The sequence below is a fragment of the Ochotona princeps genome, chromosome 19 (genome assembly GCF_030435755.1).
Source record: "Ochotona princeps isolate mOchPri1 chromosome 19, mOchPri1.hap1, whole genome shotgun sequence".
Taxonomy (NCBI): domain Eukaryota; kingdom Metazoa; phylum Chordata; class Mammalia; order Lagomorpha; family Ochotonidae; genus Ochotona; species Ochotona princeps.
This window is the reverse complement of record NC_080850.1, coordinates 23,383,161-23,402,740: the sequence shown is the minus strand read 5'-3', so window position 1 is coordinate 23,402,740 and position 19,580 is coordinate 23,383,161.

Below are 19,580 nucleotides of genomic sequence, written 5' to 3'. Positions count from 1 at the left end.
TAGCTCATGGCTTCTACCTGGTCCAGCCTCGGCTCTTGTTCTCTCTCTCGCCTTCTCTCTACTTTTTTTTTTTTAATGATTTGTTTACTTTTATCAGAACTGTGATTTATAGAGAGAAGGAGAAACAGACAGAAAGATCTTCAATTTGGTGGTTCACTCCTCCCCAAATGGTTGCAGTGGCTGGAACTGATCTGATCCGAAGCCCACAACCAGGATGCAGGAACTTCTTCCAGGTCTCCCACATGGGTGCAGGATCCCAAATAGGAAGCTCACTGGGGAATGGAGCAGCTGGGACACAAACCCAACACAGATATGGAACCCCAGCACTTGTAAGGGAAGGATTAGCTAACTGAGCCATTGCACTGGGCCCTCTCTGCTTTTCAAATTCAAAAAAAAAAAAAAAAAAAAAAAAACTTTAAAAAATTTGACCGAAGTAGAAGAAGATCATTAATAATCATTTAAGATGTTGTCCTGGGTCTTCAGATATCTGAACTTAAATAAATAAAGAAACAATGGAGGAGTCAATATTTTTGAGATTAAGATCATGCTTCATTTTGGTGACCATGACCCTGAAAGGACAGATCTGGCATGCTGGGGCTCGTGATTGCTTTCCATACCTAAATATTTATCAGAGTGATTTGTACTTCATCACCCTGGGGTGTGAGTCACATTTCTTTTCTATTCTCCAAATCAAATTTTATATGCTCCAAGCCCATCCAACAGAGTTGGCAGCATATTTGAGCTCAATAAAGACTGGTTGATGCCCCACCCCAGGCCATGTGATGGTTGGTTTGCCTTGGTCCAGCCTGCGAAAGCTTTCTGTTCCCACAAACCAGTGCCTCATCCAAGCTGCTGCGGCCCCTGAAAGGCTCACAGTCCTGCTTCTAGCCAGGATTCAGGGATTGGTGCTGTGCCCGGGAGCTCCTTCAAGGAGATGCCAGCGGCCTGAGGGTGGAGTGGCCCAGAGTTTTCACTCAAGAATCCTGAAAAGCCCATGTTATGCCAACAGTCAGCAGGAGCTTCTGTCCCCATTTTGTCCCAACTCCAGCCTCCGGCTAGAGTGACCTACAGCTCTGCGAGAGACCCCCTATCCCAGCTCCCGAGTAAGGCCCAGCCAGCCAGGCCCTCAGCAAATTCCTGGTTCACAGGAACTATTGGAAACAACAAGATGATGATTGTTGTTCCAAGCCACTGAGTTTTGGGGGTGATTTCCTCAGCAACAAAGAGACAAAGGCAGATCTCTGTGCACGTCCATGAAACAAGCAGTTTTCCAAGGAATGGAAATATATATTTAAAGTACAGGAGATAGTGTACATTACATGTCCCATTTTGTCTAAAAAAAAATAAATGAGTGTATCAGAGAGTACTTCAGATAGCTTGTGGGGAAATGAGATGAAAAGATACGTTTATTTTGGTGCAAGACATTTTGCAATCCATGCAGTTTTTTCACAGTAACTATTGTCTGTGAACTTCCAAGACCTCTGGTAAAGTCACGTATATCACGTATATGAATTGAATAGTGTTTATCATGGCTGATGATTGATTTCCGTTGACAGGGGAGGAGGGAGGAGAGTTTTAAAAACGGTATCAGGGGTGGGGGCAAATGCATCACTGAGGCTAATCCTCTACCTTCTAGCTCTGGCATCCCATATGGGCACCAGTCCTATTCCTGACTGCTCCACTTCTGATCCAGCTCCCTGCTTATGGCCAGGGAAAGCGCTGGAGGATGATCTAAGGCACCCACATGGGAGACCTGGAAGAAGCTCCTGGCCCCTAACTTTGTATCGGCTCACCTCCAGCAACTCGTAGATGGAAGATCTTTCTCACTCTCTCCTCTCTATAAATTTGCCGTTCAAATAAAAAAAATTTTATAATTTTATGTAAGTGTTAATCTTATGTTATCTGTGGTGGGAACACAAACATTATTTTTTTAAAAATTTCCCTCACGCTTTTCTAATGTGCATCCAGAATCAAGAACTACTGACACAGGACAAACCTGGAAGGGAATTCAGAACTACTGATACAAAATGAACCTGGAAGGCAGTTCAGGAGACAGGTTCTGAGCTCACCTCTAGCAACATGGACTTGGGTGTGAGGCTGTGGGGAGAGGGGAGCGTGCCTCAGAGACTCAGGGCAAGACGGGAAGAGTGGGTAGAGCAGGAGATTAGGTTTCCCTTCTAAACTCAGTGACTGTTTGGATTTGCCTGCTGGATTTTGTTAGTGTTTCCAAGAACAATCAGGTTAACTCTTGTAACAGAGTAAAACACCTATAGTGATGAAAAAGTTGTGTCCTGAAAGACTAGTCCATTGAATGGCAGGAGTCAGTTCAAAGTCCCATGGGGCCTCAGGGAGGTGGCTCGTCCCACCTGGGAAGGAGGAGTGGACAGGAAGTGGCCAGCAGGTGAACGTTACAGGGATCTCTTTGTGAAATCACATCTTTGCAGGCTTTGGAAAAGGTTACAGCAGAGAAATGACTGCACAGCGAGCAGGTGACCTTTGGGCTGCTGACCACTCACTATGATCCCTGAGGTTAAAAGGAAGGAAAACACCCACATTTCGGTAAAAAGACCCAGGTACAATTGGTCTCTGTCTTGCTGTTATCAGCAAAAGCAGATTAGTGAGCTCTTCGATAACAAGCAACTGGCCATTTGTTCCTGACGCTAGAGTACCAGGAAGATGGGTTAGGCGAGGCAGACCAAAGTTCAGCTCTGGGGCACCCTGGGTCGTACGTATGGATGTGTGTGTGTGGATGGGGGTGTGCAGGGCAATTTACAATACTAGACAGCAATGTAGCCTGCTGAGCTGGGAGGGAGAAGTTCCAACGTTTCCAACACCTTCCCCTAGCACTGAGGCGTAGTGCATGTTTTGGGTGTCGTCATCTGGCAAATTCCAGTCTGAAATCCACCTCTGGCCCATCTCAACAGCTGCTACTTGCAGTCAGCTTTCTGATGCTGGCAGGTAGGTATTTGGAGTTACGCTTTCTTCATCTGTCATGATGATGTGTAGGTACGGAATATAAGGCCAGAACTGCCATGATTAAAGATGACCAGTGTCATCGGGGTCTATTCTATTTGAACAGCAGCGCAGTAAAGTGTGATCATCGAAATGGATTTTGCAATCTTCTGTGACTGGGTCACAGTCATGCGGCGGTGGCTCCTTGGCTGTAGAACAACTCTCATGTCCAAGTCCTCACCTACAAAGGAAGAATCGTAAGCACCTCCACTGAGGGCACTATGGAGGGCTGAATGGAGCAAGGAACAGCAAGAGTTCTGTACAGGCACACACGGATTCACCACCACTGTCTTCTCTGCAGAGACCACCAACTACATTTTGAAAGGTGAGAATCCTTTTCTAAGATTTATTTATTTAAAAGTCAGTTATGGGCCCGGTGGTGTGGCCTAGCGGCTAAAGTCCTCGCCTTGAAAGCCCCGGGATCCCATATGGGCGCCGGTTCTAATCCCGGCAGCTCCACTTCCCATCCAGCTCCCTGCTTGTGGCCTGGGAAAGCAGTCGAGGATGGCCCAATGCATTGGGACACTGCACCCGCGTGGGAGACCCGGAAGAGGTTCCAGGTTCCCGGCTTCGGATCGGCGCGTACCGGCCCGTTGCGGCTCACTTGGGGAGTGAAACACCGGACGGAAGATCTTCCTCTCTGTCTCTCCTCCTCTCTGTATATCTGGCTGTAATAAAATGAATAAATCTTTAAAAAAAAAAAAAGTCAGTTATGTGTGTGGAGAGAGAGACAGACCTTCCATGCACTTGTTCACTCCCCAAATGGCCACAATGTAGGAAGCCCAGAGGCAGCAGCTTCGTCTGGGTCTCTCAGGGTGTTAAGCACTTGGGCCATTAGCATGCCAGCAGAGAGCTGGGTCCGAAGCAGAGCAGCCAGGAACTCCAACCTGTGCCAAAGTGGGATGCCAGCACTGTAGACTGTGGCTTAACTTCTGTGCTACCGTGCCAGCCTCGGGAGAACAGTGATGCCTCTCTCGCTGTCCTGATGGGCGGCGTCAGGAGAAGGTATTCTGATTCCTGACACCTCTTGGGGCTTTGGGGCTTTCAGAATGCGATCCTATGGGTGACAGAAACTTGGGGTCATCTCTAAATAAGAAACGGAGTTTTGTAGCTGGCTGTGCAGTCATGGGGGAAGTCTCCCACCACTCTCACCGTCCAGGTCCTCCTCCACCCCGGCTCCAGTGGCGCCAGCAAGCTACAAACAAGGTGAAGAATGAGCAAATGAACACGCTTGTCAACATCAGGTAATCAAATCAAGACAGGACAGGACAGGTTGGGATGTGAGTGTGGGCTGAGACCTGCAAGGTCGGAAGAAGCCAGGTAGCTGCAGGCTGGCACTCAGGTGTACAGTGAAAGAGCCAGCCTGGCAGACCAAGGAGGTCTAGCTGGGTGGAAGGCAGGCAGGGAAGGGGATGGCAGACAGCAGTGCCAGGAGGTTAGACTTTTCTCTTTAGAGGTCAGGAAAAGCCACTGAGTTTTAAGCAATGACTCTAATTACGTGTCATTTTTTTTATTTTAAAAGATTTATTTATTTTTATTGGAAAAGCAGATATACAGAGAGGAGGAGAGACAGAGAGGATCTTCCGTCCAATGGTTCACTCCCCAAGCAGCTGCAATGGCTGGAGGTGAGCCAATTTGAAGCCAAGAGCCAGGCGCTTCTTCCGGGTCTCCCACACGGGTGCAGGGACCCAAGGCTTTGGGCCGGACTGCTTTCCCAGGCCCCAAGCAGGGAGCTGGATGGGAAGCGGGGCTGCCGGGATTAGAACCAGTGCCCATATGGGATCCCGGCACGTGCAAGGCGAGGACTCTAACCACTATGCTATCGGGCCGGGCCCAGCATGAGCCTCAATGTACCCTCTCACCAAGGCTGTGGGGGGAAGCAGACAACGACCTTGCCGCCACACTAGGCAGAGCGCTTCTGCCTCTCAGCTGATGTTCCCGGGCAGCTCGCTGCACTCGCCCCTGGCAGCCGAGGTGGCAGAACCTGCCACCCGCCCACCGCGCTCCCGGCGGGAGGAGCCTCCCTCAGGATGCCGGCCGCCGGGCCCGGTGCTCCTGTTTGCTCAGAGCAGCCAATCAGCAACGAGGAAAGCGGCCAGGAGGCGGCACTCTCGCTGCTGCGGGCCGAGTCATTGGCTGGCAGCCGCGTCGCTCGGTCAGGGGGCTACGTGACCGCCAGGGCCGAGGGCGTTCGGCCTTCCGCGCCACTTGGCCAAGCCCTCTTCTCCTCTCCTTTCCTCAGTCGGGTCTGATCCTAACCGCCTCCTCCCGGGGCAGGGCGATGGGCGGGGAAGGGGACGGGCCGCTTAAAGGGAGGCTGGCGCCGGGTCGGGCTGCTTCTGTCCGCGCCGCGCTGTTGCTTCAGCCCGGCCTCGGCGGGAGACTGGCCACGGGGGCCTGGGCGCGCGCGGCGGCCGGGACCCGAAAGGTGAGAAGGAGGGAACGGAAGGGACGGTGCGGCCCCCACTCGGGCGGCGGCATCTCCTAGGGTCATCCTGGGGGAAGCCGCTACCAACAGTTGGCGGGCGTGGTGTTGGGGTCTCGGTGGTGTGCTGTCGGGGTTACTGCAGGGCCAGCGGCCGCTCCCCTGCGCCCTGGGGTCGGGACGGGCTGTGGGGACCCAGAGCTGATCGCTCGCTGCCCTGCACATCCACGTCGCATGCAGGGCGCCCCGCCCGTTTTCAGCCGCTGCTGTTGGGGCCGCATTTCCCTGCCCCCGGCTGGAGCGCTGGTAGCCGGGAGCGGGACGGAGCAGATCAGAGAGGGACAGATGGGGAGAGCGGCCCTGAGAGGAGAGGAGACCGTTAGCTTGATTTTCACACTGCTTGATCGTCTACAAAATCTGAACCTGTGCTTCTTCCAGCCCCATACGTCTTAAGGGCCTGAACCCATAGTGCTAAGTTCCTGTTAAGTACCCGAACCTCCCCCAGCTCATTTGCAGAGCAAGGAGGACTTGTACCCAGCTCTCCCACTCTTACAGAATGCCAAGCAGCGATCCCTGCCGGGACTGGAGGGAACCGTTCAGAACTTTCACCGTTCCCCGGCACCTATTCCTTGCTCCTGGTTTCTTTCCTTCCCTCCTTGGCTGTTTATGTGAAATCTACAACTCCTGTGAATATCCAGGATGGAGCTAAGCAGAAATGCTTGCTGTAGGGTAAGCAAGGGAGAGCCAGACCTGGTGCAGAGACACAAGCACATTTTCTTTTCTTGAGGAATCTGAAGGGCTGACAGGGAACAGAGGTTATGTGCCAGGCACTGTGCTGGGTCCTTGGCTTGTGGGAGCCTTTCATGTGCCCTGCAGGTTAGGTAGTGTCAAACCCATTTTACAGGGCAGAAAGTGGGCACAGAGTCCAATGATGTTTCCACCTAGCACCATCAGCCAGAATCTGACGGGACAGCCAGGCTTCCAGACCCCAGGCAGGTGCCCCGGCCCACTGCCGCCCTGGGACCCAGGGTGTGGAGACTTAGATTTACAGGAGGCTGCCCCAAGAATCTTCATTTTACCAGGCTCTCTCTTTGTAAACTTTGTACCACGCTACCTCCTAGGGGAAGGTCTAGAAATGAACAAACTCAAGGCTCGGAGTTCCTAGGGTTAATATTTGAGGGTGGTCATTATGCATTGAGTGAGTACAGGCCCCAGATTGATAGTTGCTAGTTGAGGTTTTCTTGAATTGAGCTGTGTTATGGTGTGTGAGGTGGAGGGGTGAGGGATGATGAGTTAGTTAGTTGGGAGTAGGGAGAGTCACCCCTTTTTCCTTTGTCACATAACTGTTAAGTTATCTTTCAGTCACCTGCAAGTTATTTACTAGATGCTAGCTAACAAGTACTCAGGGGAACAGGAAGTTGCTGGGGGGGTGGGTAGGGAAGGTGATTAAGGAAAAGTGAGGAGGAGTATGGGCTGGGAGGAAGGTCAGTGGTGATGGTATAACAAAGTCCAGGGGCCAGGAGTGTCTGGCCAACATGGGCTCAGGAGACAAGCATAGAGGTGGCAGGAGTGCTATTTTATATGTTATCTCTGTGAAGCAACTGACCCACAAAAGAGCGTGCCATGAGTAGACCAGAGAAGCGCATTCCAGCTAGAGGGGAAAATGTATGGAGAAAACAGGTGCTTGCTTGGCTTGTTTCCCTTTTCTCTGTGATGCTAATTATTCTAACCAAAATCCAGATACAGGAGTGAACTTGATGTTGTTGCTCCAATGTATATGTGCAGTGGGAGAGATAAAAGGTATGTAATTTTTTTTAAAAAAAGTATTTTTATTGGAAAGTCAGATGTACAAAGAGGAAGATCTTCCATCTGCTGATTCACCCCCCAAGTGACCACAATGTCTGGAACTGAGCCAGTTTGAAGCCAGGAGCCAGGACCTCTTCCGGATCTCCCACACGGGTGCAGGGTCCCAAGGCTTTGGGCTGTCCTCAACTGCTTTTCCAGGCCACAAGCAGGGAGCTAGATGGGAAGCGGGGCCTGTGCAGCACAAACCGACACCTAAATGGGATCCTGGTGTGTTCAAGGCGAGGACTTTAGCCACTAGGCTACTGTGCCAGGCCCTGGTATGTCAGTCTTGATCCTTTTAACCAAACCTCCTCAAAACAGTTTGTTATGTTATTAAAATTACTAATAGACTCAGGAATGAGCCGAGTTCTTGGCCACAGATTAGTGCTTAGAACCAGTTCCTAAAATGTCTTAGCAAGAAACATACTTGGGACCTTGTGGTTTTGTAGAAAGCAAGCTAAACTTGGGAAATTGGAAGATGAGGTTTGAGAATCTGGTCCTACCAGTTGAGCAGGTGACTGAACCTTGATTTTCCTACTCCTAGAGAATAGGAATTCATGCTGTGTCCTTCCCAGATTTATCAAGGTCAGTATATATGAAATTTTTCTGCAAGCAATGGGCAAGGAACTATTTCATTATGTTTGAGGAACTGTTTGATTATGTGAAATTATTTTCCTTTTGGGTATGTAGCTGTTTCATCTTAGATTTCGTTGGATACTGGAAACAATTTTGCACAATGTTTTTACTGCCTAGACCTTGTTGCGGTTCTTTTTGTTTTGCATTGCAAGTGTTAATGTTGTTCGTTTGTGATAACTGGAAAATGAGAAAGTTTTCTCATCTGTATTTATCTGAATAACACTTGTTGTTTATTTTAATAATTGTAAATGAAGCCATACATATAATGTGGGGCATTGCATTAGGTATTGGGTTATGCACAAAGAGGGTGATGTGTTGTTAGCCTGGAAATATTCTGTAGTTTGGGAAGCAGAACTTGGTTCTTGTTTGTTTTTTAAGGTTTATTTTACTTGAAAAAATTACTAGGGGAGGCAGTAAAGGGGGCAGGGTGGTGCAGGAGACAGAGAAAGAAATCCTCCATCCACTGGTTCGCTTCACAGATGGCTGCAACAGCCAGAGCTGGGCTGATTTGAAGTTAAGAGCCAGGAGCCTCTTCCGGGTCTCCCACGTGGGTGCAGGGACCCAAGTTCTTGGGCTTTTCTCTATGGCTTTCTCAGGACATTAACTGGGAGCTGGCATCGGAAGAGGAGCAGCAGCCAGGACTTGAACCAGAGCCATATGGGATGCTGACACTACAGGTGAAAGATTAGCTTGCTATGCCATCATGCCATCCCTAGTATGGTTTTAAATACTTCTGAGTACTCTGTTGGGGAAGCATAGCCTGAGACGTTAAAGGGCCCCTTATTCTAAAATGCTTAATCAGGAGATAGGCTTCAGGTCTGAATTAGACAGGCTTGAACTGAAGTTATGTCCTGTGCTTACAGTGGTATATGAGCAATGAAAATGTCTTTCTAACCTGCCCGGTCCCACAGTTCACACCCATTCTAGTCTACTTTAACTGAGGTGTTTTGTTTTGTTTTTATTTTTTCCTGAGAGGAAATTTATATTTGGTAGACAGCTTGTTGACAATAATATTGGGTTAATGTCAATATTTTAAGTTTTTCCCAAACTTTTGGATCTCTAGATTATTGGGGGTTGATGCTAGCTACTGTGTGATGTCTAATGGTGTGTATACCTCCAGAGGCTGGCCAGGGACAGCTTGCAAGAAGGAAAGGCCTGTAGGGCAGGAGTTAGAGGTTCTAGCTCTGGCTCTGCCCTGAAACCAGCAAAATGAACCCACTATTCTGAACCTTTATTTCTTACCTAAAAATAATGAAGGTTGTGTTTTATGATCTCTATCTTTGAAGTCCTGTGATGCAGGAAAATTACCACTCCCTGACTTAATCCTTAAATGGAACTTTGTCAGTGAGAAATAGACTCATGGTTATACAGACAACTGTGGTTGTCTAGAATCCAAGTCTCCTGTGTGTGACTATAAAGTGTATTCCTTGTTGAAAGCAGGCACCAAATACCCAAGCCTGAACATCACATAATACAACAGCATGTCAAGCTCAGTTTTAAATGGCATTTCTTAGGAAAACTGTGGTATGTTACCCAGTATATACATTTAATGAATCAAGTTTTAAAACCAGATACAACTAATCTTAGAAAAAAGGAGTAAACTGTCTCAGTCACTCTCTCTCAAGATAAATTTTGATCATTTGGGGGTTATGAAATACGTTGTTGAAGATTGCATATCCAGAGCAAGAGTATGTGAAGGTTTCCGTAGGAATTGCAATAGAATCTTATAAAAAGCAAAATGATTGTGTAAACAATATGTAATCAAACTAGTCTCTCCCCCACACCCATCAGACAAAAATCAGATTTAAAAAAAAAACACTTTGGTGTAGTTAACATTCAAGAAACTCACCATAAAGTGTGTTTATATGTACATACATAGTACTCTCAGCACAGTCAAGATGGTGCAGGTGTCCAACACTCCCAGAAGTTTCCTTGTGCCTCTTGACATCTCCAGCTGCTCTGGAAACAACCACTGACGTGTTTTCTGTCACTTTAGAGTCTTGCATTTTCTAGTGTGTGTCTAAAGATAATTTTACACTGTGTATTCTCTTTCTTTTGTTCTGGGTCTGACTTTTTTTTTTTTTTTTACTTATTTTTTTATTTCGTTTTATGACACAGTTTGATAGGTTCTGGGATTCCCCCAAACCCTCCCCCCATGTTGGGTTCCTCCACATCGTTGCAGTAGTACAGTTCATATCCAGTCATAGTTCCTTCAGTGAGGGCATGTATCATGCATAGAGTCTAGTGTCCTATTGTCCAGATAAATTCAACAGTTTCATTGGGAGACCATCCCTGGTCTGAAAGTGTAGCTGGCAGAATATCATCCTCTCCAATGTAACGCCACAACACAACATCAGTAGCAATTTATAATGTCATGGAGTTAATTGACATGGTAGTGCGTAACCAATATGTTAGAAAATGTAAGTTCTTAACCACATCCTGTGACTACTTCATTGACATTTCAGTTTTAGCTTGTACACAACCGGCTGCAGTACACCTTAAAATGGCTATAGTGTACTATTCAGCTGTCTCGTGTCTATTTTTGTTTTTATGTTTGGCAGCTTATAGTATTAAAGTATGATTTTTACTGAACTTAGCGAATTTTAGGATAGCCCAAACAGGCTCATAACCCTAACAAGGCATATGTTAACACTTGAGGCACAGAACAGTTTTAGGAGGGATGTGCAGCGAAATCTTCAATACCTTAATGAGGAGTAACTAAATTTTGTGTCCTACCTAGTAAGGTATATGTGAGTCCAAGCTGACCATTTCCTGTCTGTTCTACACTTTCCTAATTGGTCTCTGTTTATCTGTTTTAATTTTTTGAGGGGGTGGGGCTCCGGAGTGACCCTGGTGGTATTGCAAGAGAGGGTGGGGATCCAAAGTTGGAACTAAGTAAGGACCAGAGAAAGCGCCTCTCCTGTGCTCATTTTCCATTCTTTTCCACCAACCTTGTAATGGTTAATATTTATATTTGCTTTTCTGTCATCCCTTTGGCTTTGACCCAGACTCTAGAGCTGGCTAAGGTAGGTTCTGTTCACAAGTCCTTGTAAATTATTCCAGTTCTTTCAGATCTATTCCCTGCTTAGGTACTAACATCGAAGCAGTCAGCTGCTTTCATTTAACCTTGAGTTTGTAGTGTGCACACACAGTTACAGCAAAGCATGATTATGGGAATTTGGGGATTCAGACTGATGAGTGAACCAGTTCTGCTTCTGGGACTGTTTCTGAGTGAATATCTTATTTCTGGAAGCTGGAGCTGGGAATGAGTGTAGAGGAGGGGACAGATGGGATGAATTTCAAATTAATTAATTACTTGTGTAATTTACAGACAAAATGAATTCCTAGATTGTGCAGATTCTTTTACTTTTTTTTTTTTTTTGGTAATGTTTGTTTATAAGATATGGAAATCATAGACATACAGGGCCATACTTAGGGATATAATGAGTAGGGTAGGAAAAGTGGGAGAGAGATGTTTCTACTTTCATCTTGAGTCTGTGGGAAGAGAGCACCCCTTCCTGTTGCCTGGTGTCCTATGAACCTGAAAGGGGAGTGGTTACATTATACCACCCCAAAGTCCCAGGTGAAGGGGTGTACTATGTGGGGAAATTGACGCGTAGGCAGATTGTGTTACATAGGGTGGGTGAAATGTGGCTTCTAATTTATGACCCTCTTCTTGCTATTGCCAATCCCATTTCATTCCCCCCTCAGAGATTTTCATCCATCTTAAGAGTTGCAGAAGGATGCAGACTCATACGTGCTCTGCAGCTACTTCCTACCGATTAGGGACACAAGCCTTGCATGTCCCAGGTTTGGAAATCTCTTCTTATCTCATCTACTCTCATCCGTCTCCTGAGCTGGAGTAGTACCAGTCAGTGCCAATAGCTGAGTGCCACTGGGAGAAGTTGTTAGCCTCTGCAACAGGCAGATCCATCAATCTGCATGTGTAAAATTGGAAGCGTTTTTCAAGGAGATTGCTCCCTAGAAAAGGAAGATTGTACACTGTTGTTTCCCAAATACCAATTTCCAAATACCAGTTTCCCAAGCAATGATAGACTGCTTCTGTGCAGATTGAAAAACCATGAATTTTAGCCACAAAGATCATTAATGAACCTTTCCATGAACATACTGCTGTTAGAGTGGAGGTGGCAGATTACGTCAGTGACTGCACAGGCTCTTCCCTGCTCCACAGTTAAAGTGCCAGGCTTCTAGACTTGGGTTCATGTGCCACATCAATATCTATTAATGTTCCATTAGAGGAACTCCCCAAGGAGTTCTCTCACCTATTACAGTTTCCAGAGAGGATTAAGAGAAGAGAGAGCATAAAAACCAGGACTGGGCCAGGCATGGCTAGACAGTGGCAACCACCAGCACATGTGTGGACTGGATAGTGGGACTGGGTGGATTGAACGAGGCTTCAGTGCCCATTGACATGTATGAGAGCTGAATGAAATACGGGACAGACTGAACCAGTCTGCTGTACATTCTGGCAAGCATGAGAACCAGGACAGGGGATGGGCCTGGTGGGTATTTGCGGGTCGCTCTGACTAGGCTTCAGCTCCCACTGGTTTGTGTGAGGGCCGAGTGTGCAGTGGGCAGGATCAGGCTAGACTCCAGCATACATTGATTCATGTAGAAAACAGGATTGGAAACAGAACCGACCCAGCAATTGCAACCACCAGCATGTGCATAACCTGTTAGGGTGCCAGACTTGAAAACCTCAATCGTGAAGAGAATTGCAGGTTCCACGAGCTGACCATGGAGTGCATGTGTCAAAGCTGAGCCTCTTCAGAAGCTCAGACGGAGCAGTGCACAGCATATCCAGGTGTACACGGAGGATATGGCGGTCCATTGGAACCTGCAGAGGACACCTAGTACCACAACAGAGGATGGGGGACAGAACAAATTGATCATCTACCCCAGCCATGTGTTGGCAGTGAAAATCTGGACAAACAGAGACTCTAAAGTGGACTATGTCCGTCAGTAGAGTCTGGAGAGATTTCATTGTGCTTGGAATGGCGAGATTGACAGCAATTCAGAACTGTTGAACTATCAAAATCACTTGAGCAGGACCCTCGGAGCATGCCTCACGTCGGGAACCCTGGGATGGTTGGGAGGCTGGGTGGGGCTTCTCCCTTTATCCTCCTTACCCCAGATACAGGAAAAAAAAAATGGGGAAACAATGGCCTTAAAAACCTAAAACTTTTGCGATGACCTTTGTGCTCAACTAGTTGGCTTTTCCTTAGAGAAGGTCACCTTGTCTCTTGGTATTCATTGCTTTGATGGTGATTTGTCTTCAGATTGTACTAGTAAATCCAGGTTTCATCACAATTCACAAGAAATGCAACTTAAAAGAAAACAGAGAATGAATACATATAATACTGGCCAGCAGTAATACATTCAGCGTTAATATCTCAAAATTTTTATTTCTTCTTCCTCTTTAAAAATAATTTTTTTCTGGTTATGGGCTTCCCAGTGCAATGACTCAGTGGCTAAATCTTCACCTTGTACCTTGCACACAGGCGGCCTTGCTTCCCATCCAGCCCCCTGCCTGTGGTCTGGGAAAACAGTAGAGGACGGCCTAAAGCCTTGGGACCCTGTACCCGTGTGGGAGACCCAGAAGAAGCTCCTGGCTTCAGATCAGCTTGACTCCAGCTGTTGCGGCCACTTGGGGGATGAATCATCAGATGAAAGATCTTCCTCTTTGTCTCTCTTCCTCTTGATATGTATGACTTTCAAAAAAAAATTTTATCTTGGGCCCAGCTTGATGGCTTAATGGCTAAATCCTTCCCTTGGGAGTGTCAGGATCCCATGCAGGCACTGATTCATATACCAGCTGCTTCGCTTCCCATCCAGCTCCCTGCTTATGGTCTGGAAAAGCAGTGGAGAAAGGTCCAGAGCCTTGGGACTGCACTTGTGTAGGAAACATGAATGAAGCTCCTGACTCCTGGCTTTAAATCAGCTCAGCTCTGGCCATTGCTGCCATTTGGGGAGTGAGCCAGTAAATGGAAGATCTTTGTTTCTCCTTTTCTGTGTAAATTTGATCTGCCTTTCCAGTAAAAATAAATAAATCTTATAAAAAGAAGATTTATTTTACATTATTTGGCAGGTGTTACAGAGGGAAAGGAAGAGAGATCTTCCATCCACTGATTCACCGCTCAAGTGACTGCAATGGCCAGGGCAGGGCTAGGTCGAAGCCCGGAGCCCAGAGTTACTTCTGGGTCTCTAATGTGGTGCATGCAGGTGCTTAGACACCTGGCCATCTTCCATAGCTTTCCCAGGCACATTAGCTGGGGAGCTAGATTGGAAGTGTAGCAGCTAGGACTCAAATCAGTGCTCATATGAGATGCAGGTACTGCAGTTGATAGCTGAACCTGCTATTCCACAATGCTTGCATGTATTAAGTTTTTTTTTCCTTTCGTTTGTTAAATTCTGCTTTTGTGTTTCAGCATAAATGTTTTCTGTTGATCTGTTTATGAGTTCATTGATTCTTTCTTTGACTCTGTTAAGTAACTGGTAAGCCTGTCCATCTCTGTTATTTTTCTTTTTCTTTTTTTTTTTTAATTATTTATTATTTAACTTCATTAATTACATTGTATTATGTGACACAGTTACATAGATACTTGGTTTCTCCCCCAATCTCTGTTATTTTTCACTTCCAGGCTTTTCACTTGTTTCTTTTTCAGTTTCCATCTCTGTGTTGTAGTTTCTGGTATTAGGTTTTTCCCTTTTCTTTCTCAGTAGCCATAGAGTATACGATTTGGATTTATTCATTTCTTTTTCTTTTCTTTGGCATGTCTTAGGTTTGCAAAGGCTTTTGACCCAGAGATCCCTGAGCGCCGCTCCAGAATAGAACTTTAGTGCACTCAAGCTAACTCAGAGCTGGAGCTGAGAAGACAGAAGACAGCTACGGTCTAGGTGAATCCAGGAACACAGAGCTACAGAATACATCCACCAAGTTGATTGGCCTGCTCAGGGTCAGTGGTCACCTAAGTCTCTTCTTTGTTTAATTTTACATATTTTAAAAATTATTATTATTATTATCATTTTATGATACAGTTCCATAGGCCCTGGGATTTCCCTTTTCCCTTCCCCCACCCACTGAGTTCCCCTATATCATTACTAAAGTTTAGTTCAAAGTCTCTTCTTATTTTCCTTTATTCATTTCAATGACTGTGAAAATGATGGTTATTCTTATTCAATCTTAACAAAATAAATGTGGGTTATTTTTTTCATTTCTTGTGTTCTGGAAGAATGGGTAAGAGGGTCCTGGATTGTAACACTTTAATAATGTTAAATTTATGCAGCCTCACAAGGGCCCATTTTTCTTTCTTTCTTTTTTTTTTTTTTAAAGATTTATTTATTTTTTTATTACAAAGTCAGATATACAGAGAGGAGGAGAGACAGAGAGGAAGATCTTCCGTCCGATGATTCACTCCCCAAGTGAGCCGGTGCTGCGCCGATCCGAAGCCGGGAACCAGGAACCTCTTCCAGGTCTCCCACACGGGTGCAGTGTCCCAAAGCTTTGGGCTGTCCTCGACTGCTTTCCCAGGCCACAAGCAGGGAGCTGGATGGGAAGTGGAGCTGCCGGGATTAGAACCAGCGCCCATATGGGATCCCAGGGTGTTTAAGGCGAGGACTTTAGCCACTAGGCCACACCGCCGGGCCCTTCTTCTTTTTTTCTTTTTTTTAATGTGTGTATTTGAAATTCAGAAAAAGAGAAGAGAAAATCGGATGGGGAGGGGAGAAAGTACAGTGATTTCTCCATCCATTGGTTCATTTACCAAATGGCTACAGCAGTTGGGGCTGGACCAGGAACCAGGACCTTCATCTGAGTCTCCCATGTAAGTGCAAGGGTCCACTCCTCTGCTGCTTCCCCAGGCATGGCAGCAAGGTGCTGGATTGGAAGTGGAGCAGCCCGCACTTGAATCACAGTGCACATGGGATGCTGGCCTTGCAAGCTGCAGCTTAACCTATTGCACCACACAACCATCCCCAAGAGCCCATTTTTCTAAATGGGGTAGGCATTTAGCCTAGCGGTTAAGGTGCTTGTGTCCCAGATTAAAGTACTGAGTTCAGGGTTTGGTGTGATGGCTCAGTGATTAAATCTTTGTCTTGCATGTGCTGGGATCCCATAAGGTTGCCAGTTCGTGTACCAGCTGCTATACTTGCCATCCAGCTCCTTGCTTGAAGCCTGGGAAAGCAATAGAAGATGGCCCAATGCCTTGGAACCCTGCAGCCACGTGGCTGACCCGGTAGAGGCTCCTGGCTTTGGCTCAGCTCAGCTCTGGCCACTGTTGCCATTTGGGGAGTGAACCAGTGGGTGAATCTTTCTGTCTCTCCTTCTGTTTGTGGATTTGCCTTTCTATACAAATAAATAAATCTTAAAAACCTGAGTTCAGTACTGGCTCCAGCTCCTCTTTCCAGCTGCCTGCTGTGTATTTGTGAACGTGTGAGGCAGCAGTTTGAGTAATTGGGTGCTTGCCCATCTCAGTGGGAGACCTGAATTGAGGCCTTCACTTCAGCCAGTCTAGTCTTCGCCATTGTGAGCATGGAGGAAGTGAATTGTCTCTCTGTTTCTCAATAAGGAAAATAAAAACATGAAATAAAGCTGGAAACTTCCTGAGTCTCCCATCTAATACATCTCTAGTATATCTAATGTCTCTGACTCACCAGTTACAAATTTGTTATTACATCTGTTTCCTTTATTCAAAAATTTTATAAGATTGCTATCAGAGTTACTCTGCTACTCTAGCTGATGTTAACCCTAACGAGAAAGATGTCTCTCCTGGTCTTGGTTCTGTGGCATAGAGCTGCTGTCTGCGGTGCCAGCACCTCACATGGGCATCAGTTAGAGTTCCGGCTGCTCCCTCTTGATCCAGCTCCCTTCTTATGCACAGAAGTTAGCCTAATGACTTGGACTCCTGCACCCATGTGGGACAACTAGATAAAGCTGCTGGCTTGTGCCTTGCCCTACCCTGGCCATTGTGGCACTTAGAATGAACCAACAGATGAAAAAGTTTAACTCTTGACCCTCTTTTTTTTTTTTTTAAGATTTATTTATTTTTGTTGGAAAGGCAGATGTACAGAGAGGAGGAGAGACAGAGAGGAAACTCTTTCGTCTGATGATTCACTCCCCAAGTGGCTGCAACGGCCAGTGCTGCGCCGATCCAAAGCCAGGAACCAGGAACCAGGAACCTCTTCTGGATCTCCCACACGGGTGCAGGGTCCCAAGACTTTGGGCCATGCTTGATTGCTTTCCCAGGCCACAAGCAGGGAGCTGGATGGGAAGCGGTGCTGCCGGGATTAGAACCGGTGCCCATATGGGATCCTGGCGTGTTCAAAGTGAGGACTTTAACCACTACACTGTTGCACTGGGCCCTCCTTTTTTTTTTCTTAAAGACTTTATTTATTGTTATTGAAAAGTCAGATTTACAGAGAGAGGAGAGACAGAGAGAAATGTATTTCATCTGCTGGTTCACTCCCCAGATGGCTGCAACAATTAGAGCAGAGCTGATCCCAAGCTAGAAGCCAGAAGCCAGGAGCTTCTTCTGGGTTTCCCATGCAGGTGCAGGTCCCAAGACTTTGGGCCATCCTCGACTGCTTTCCCAGGCCACAAGCAGGGAGCTGGATGGGAAATAGAGTAGCTAGGACACAAACCATTGCCCATATGGGATCCTGCTGCGTGCAAGGTGAGGACTTTAGCCACTAGGCTACTATGCTTGGCCCTCTTCCTCTATTTTAAGATTGATTTATTCTTATTGCAAAGTCAGATCTACAGAGAAAAGGAGAAACAGAGAAAAAGATCTTCCATTCTCTGGTTCATTCCAAAGTGGCCTCAGTGACTAGAGCTGAACCAATATGAAGCCAGGAGCCTCCTTTGGGTCTACCATGTGGTACAGGATTCTAAGTCTTTGGGCCATCCTGAGTGCCTTTCCAGCCACAAGCAGGGAGCTAGAAGGGAAATGGAGCAGTTGGGACACGAACCAGTGAACCAGCACCATATCGGACCCCTGTGCGTGCAGGGCAAAGACACCAGCAACTAGGTTCCTGGGCCAGGGATTCTTCCTCTCTTTAAAAAAAATATACTCTGGCTGCTGGGAAAATTTCTACTTTAACAGGAGATTATGATTAGTACTATAATATGGGTACAAGGGCTATGGGATTTGGAGGGTGTAGTGATTGATTGATGCTATGTAGAGAGGTAGTATCTTAAGTGGGTTTTAAAAAACGATTAGGATCTTGACAGGCAGTGAGGTGGGTGGCCAGTCTGAGTGTACAGACAGGTATGCAAAAGCTCTAATCTGGGCAGTATTTGGTAAACAGTTTACACTCTTTAGAGACTAATTCTTTTCCTCCCACTTTTACTCTTGTTACAAGCCTTTGATTTCTCCTTTTAGTTATTTTTGCCTTATGTATTTTCTTATAGTTCTTAGTGATAGGTACTAGTTCTGATGTTCAGAGATGTAGGGGTCACCTGTGTACCCTCCAGGTGAAAGAACAGCACAGCGTTACTGCCCATTCAGCCTGTTTGTGAATGCTTGCTTGAGTGATGCTGTGTGTGAATGTGAGCTGTGCCCACGGGGCAGACAAGTGCATGCTAGAATCCCATGGAATGGACCAAAAACCTTCTACAGAATGCATTAGACTTTTGCCTCATCAAACTTTCTTGACATTTGTTAGATTTAGGCACCTCTTAACAACTTCTCTCTCCTTTTCCCTGCCAAATAAAGGAATGTTCTTCAAAGACCCAAACACAATATGCTCTAGTTTTCTTTTTATTGTCAAAAATATTTGTCGCCTGCTTTTTCTTTGTGTTTATTCTCAGTAATCAGTGGATTATTTGAAAAGGGGCACACAGATATAGACACAGATGCATGTACAGGTGTGCATGTATCTGGGACCATCTTCTTTCTCTTTAAGTCATTTCTTTTTCCTTTTAAAAATAAAAGATTTGGGCCCGGCGCCATGGCCTAGCGGCTAAAAGTCCTCACCTTGAACATGCCAGGATCCCATATGGGCACCGGTTCTAATCCCGGCAGCACCGCTTCCCATCCAGCTCCCTGTTTGTGGCCTGGGAAAGCAGTTGAAGATGGCCCAAAGCCTTGGGACCCTGCACCTGTGTGGGAGATCCAGAAGAGGTTCCTGGCTTCGGATCAGCACACCACTGGCCGTTGCGGTCTCTTGGGGAGTGGATCATCGGATGGAAGATCTTGCTGCCTCTCCTCCTCTCTGTATATCTGCCTTTCCAACAAAAATAAATAAATCTTTATAAAAAATAAATTAAAAAAAAGATTTGGGCCCGGAGCAGTGGCCTAGCAGCTAAACTCCTCACCTTGAATGCGCCAGGATCCCATATGGGCGTCAGTTCTAATCCTGGCAGCTCCTCTTCTCATCCAGCTCCCTGCTTGTGGTCTTGGAAGGCAGTCTAGGACAGCCCAAAGCTTTGGGACCCTGCCCCCATGTTGGACGCCTGGAAGAGGATCTGGCTCCTGGCTTCAGATCGACACAGCACTGACTGTTGCAGTCACTTGGGGAGTGAATCATCAGATGGAAGATCTTCCTCTCTGTCTCTCCTCTCTGTATATCTGACTTTGCAATAAAAATAAATATAAATCTTTTTTAAAAATAAAATATTTTTATTTTTATTGAAAAAGCAGAT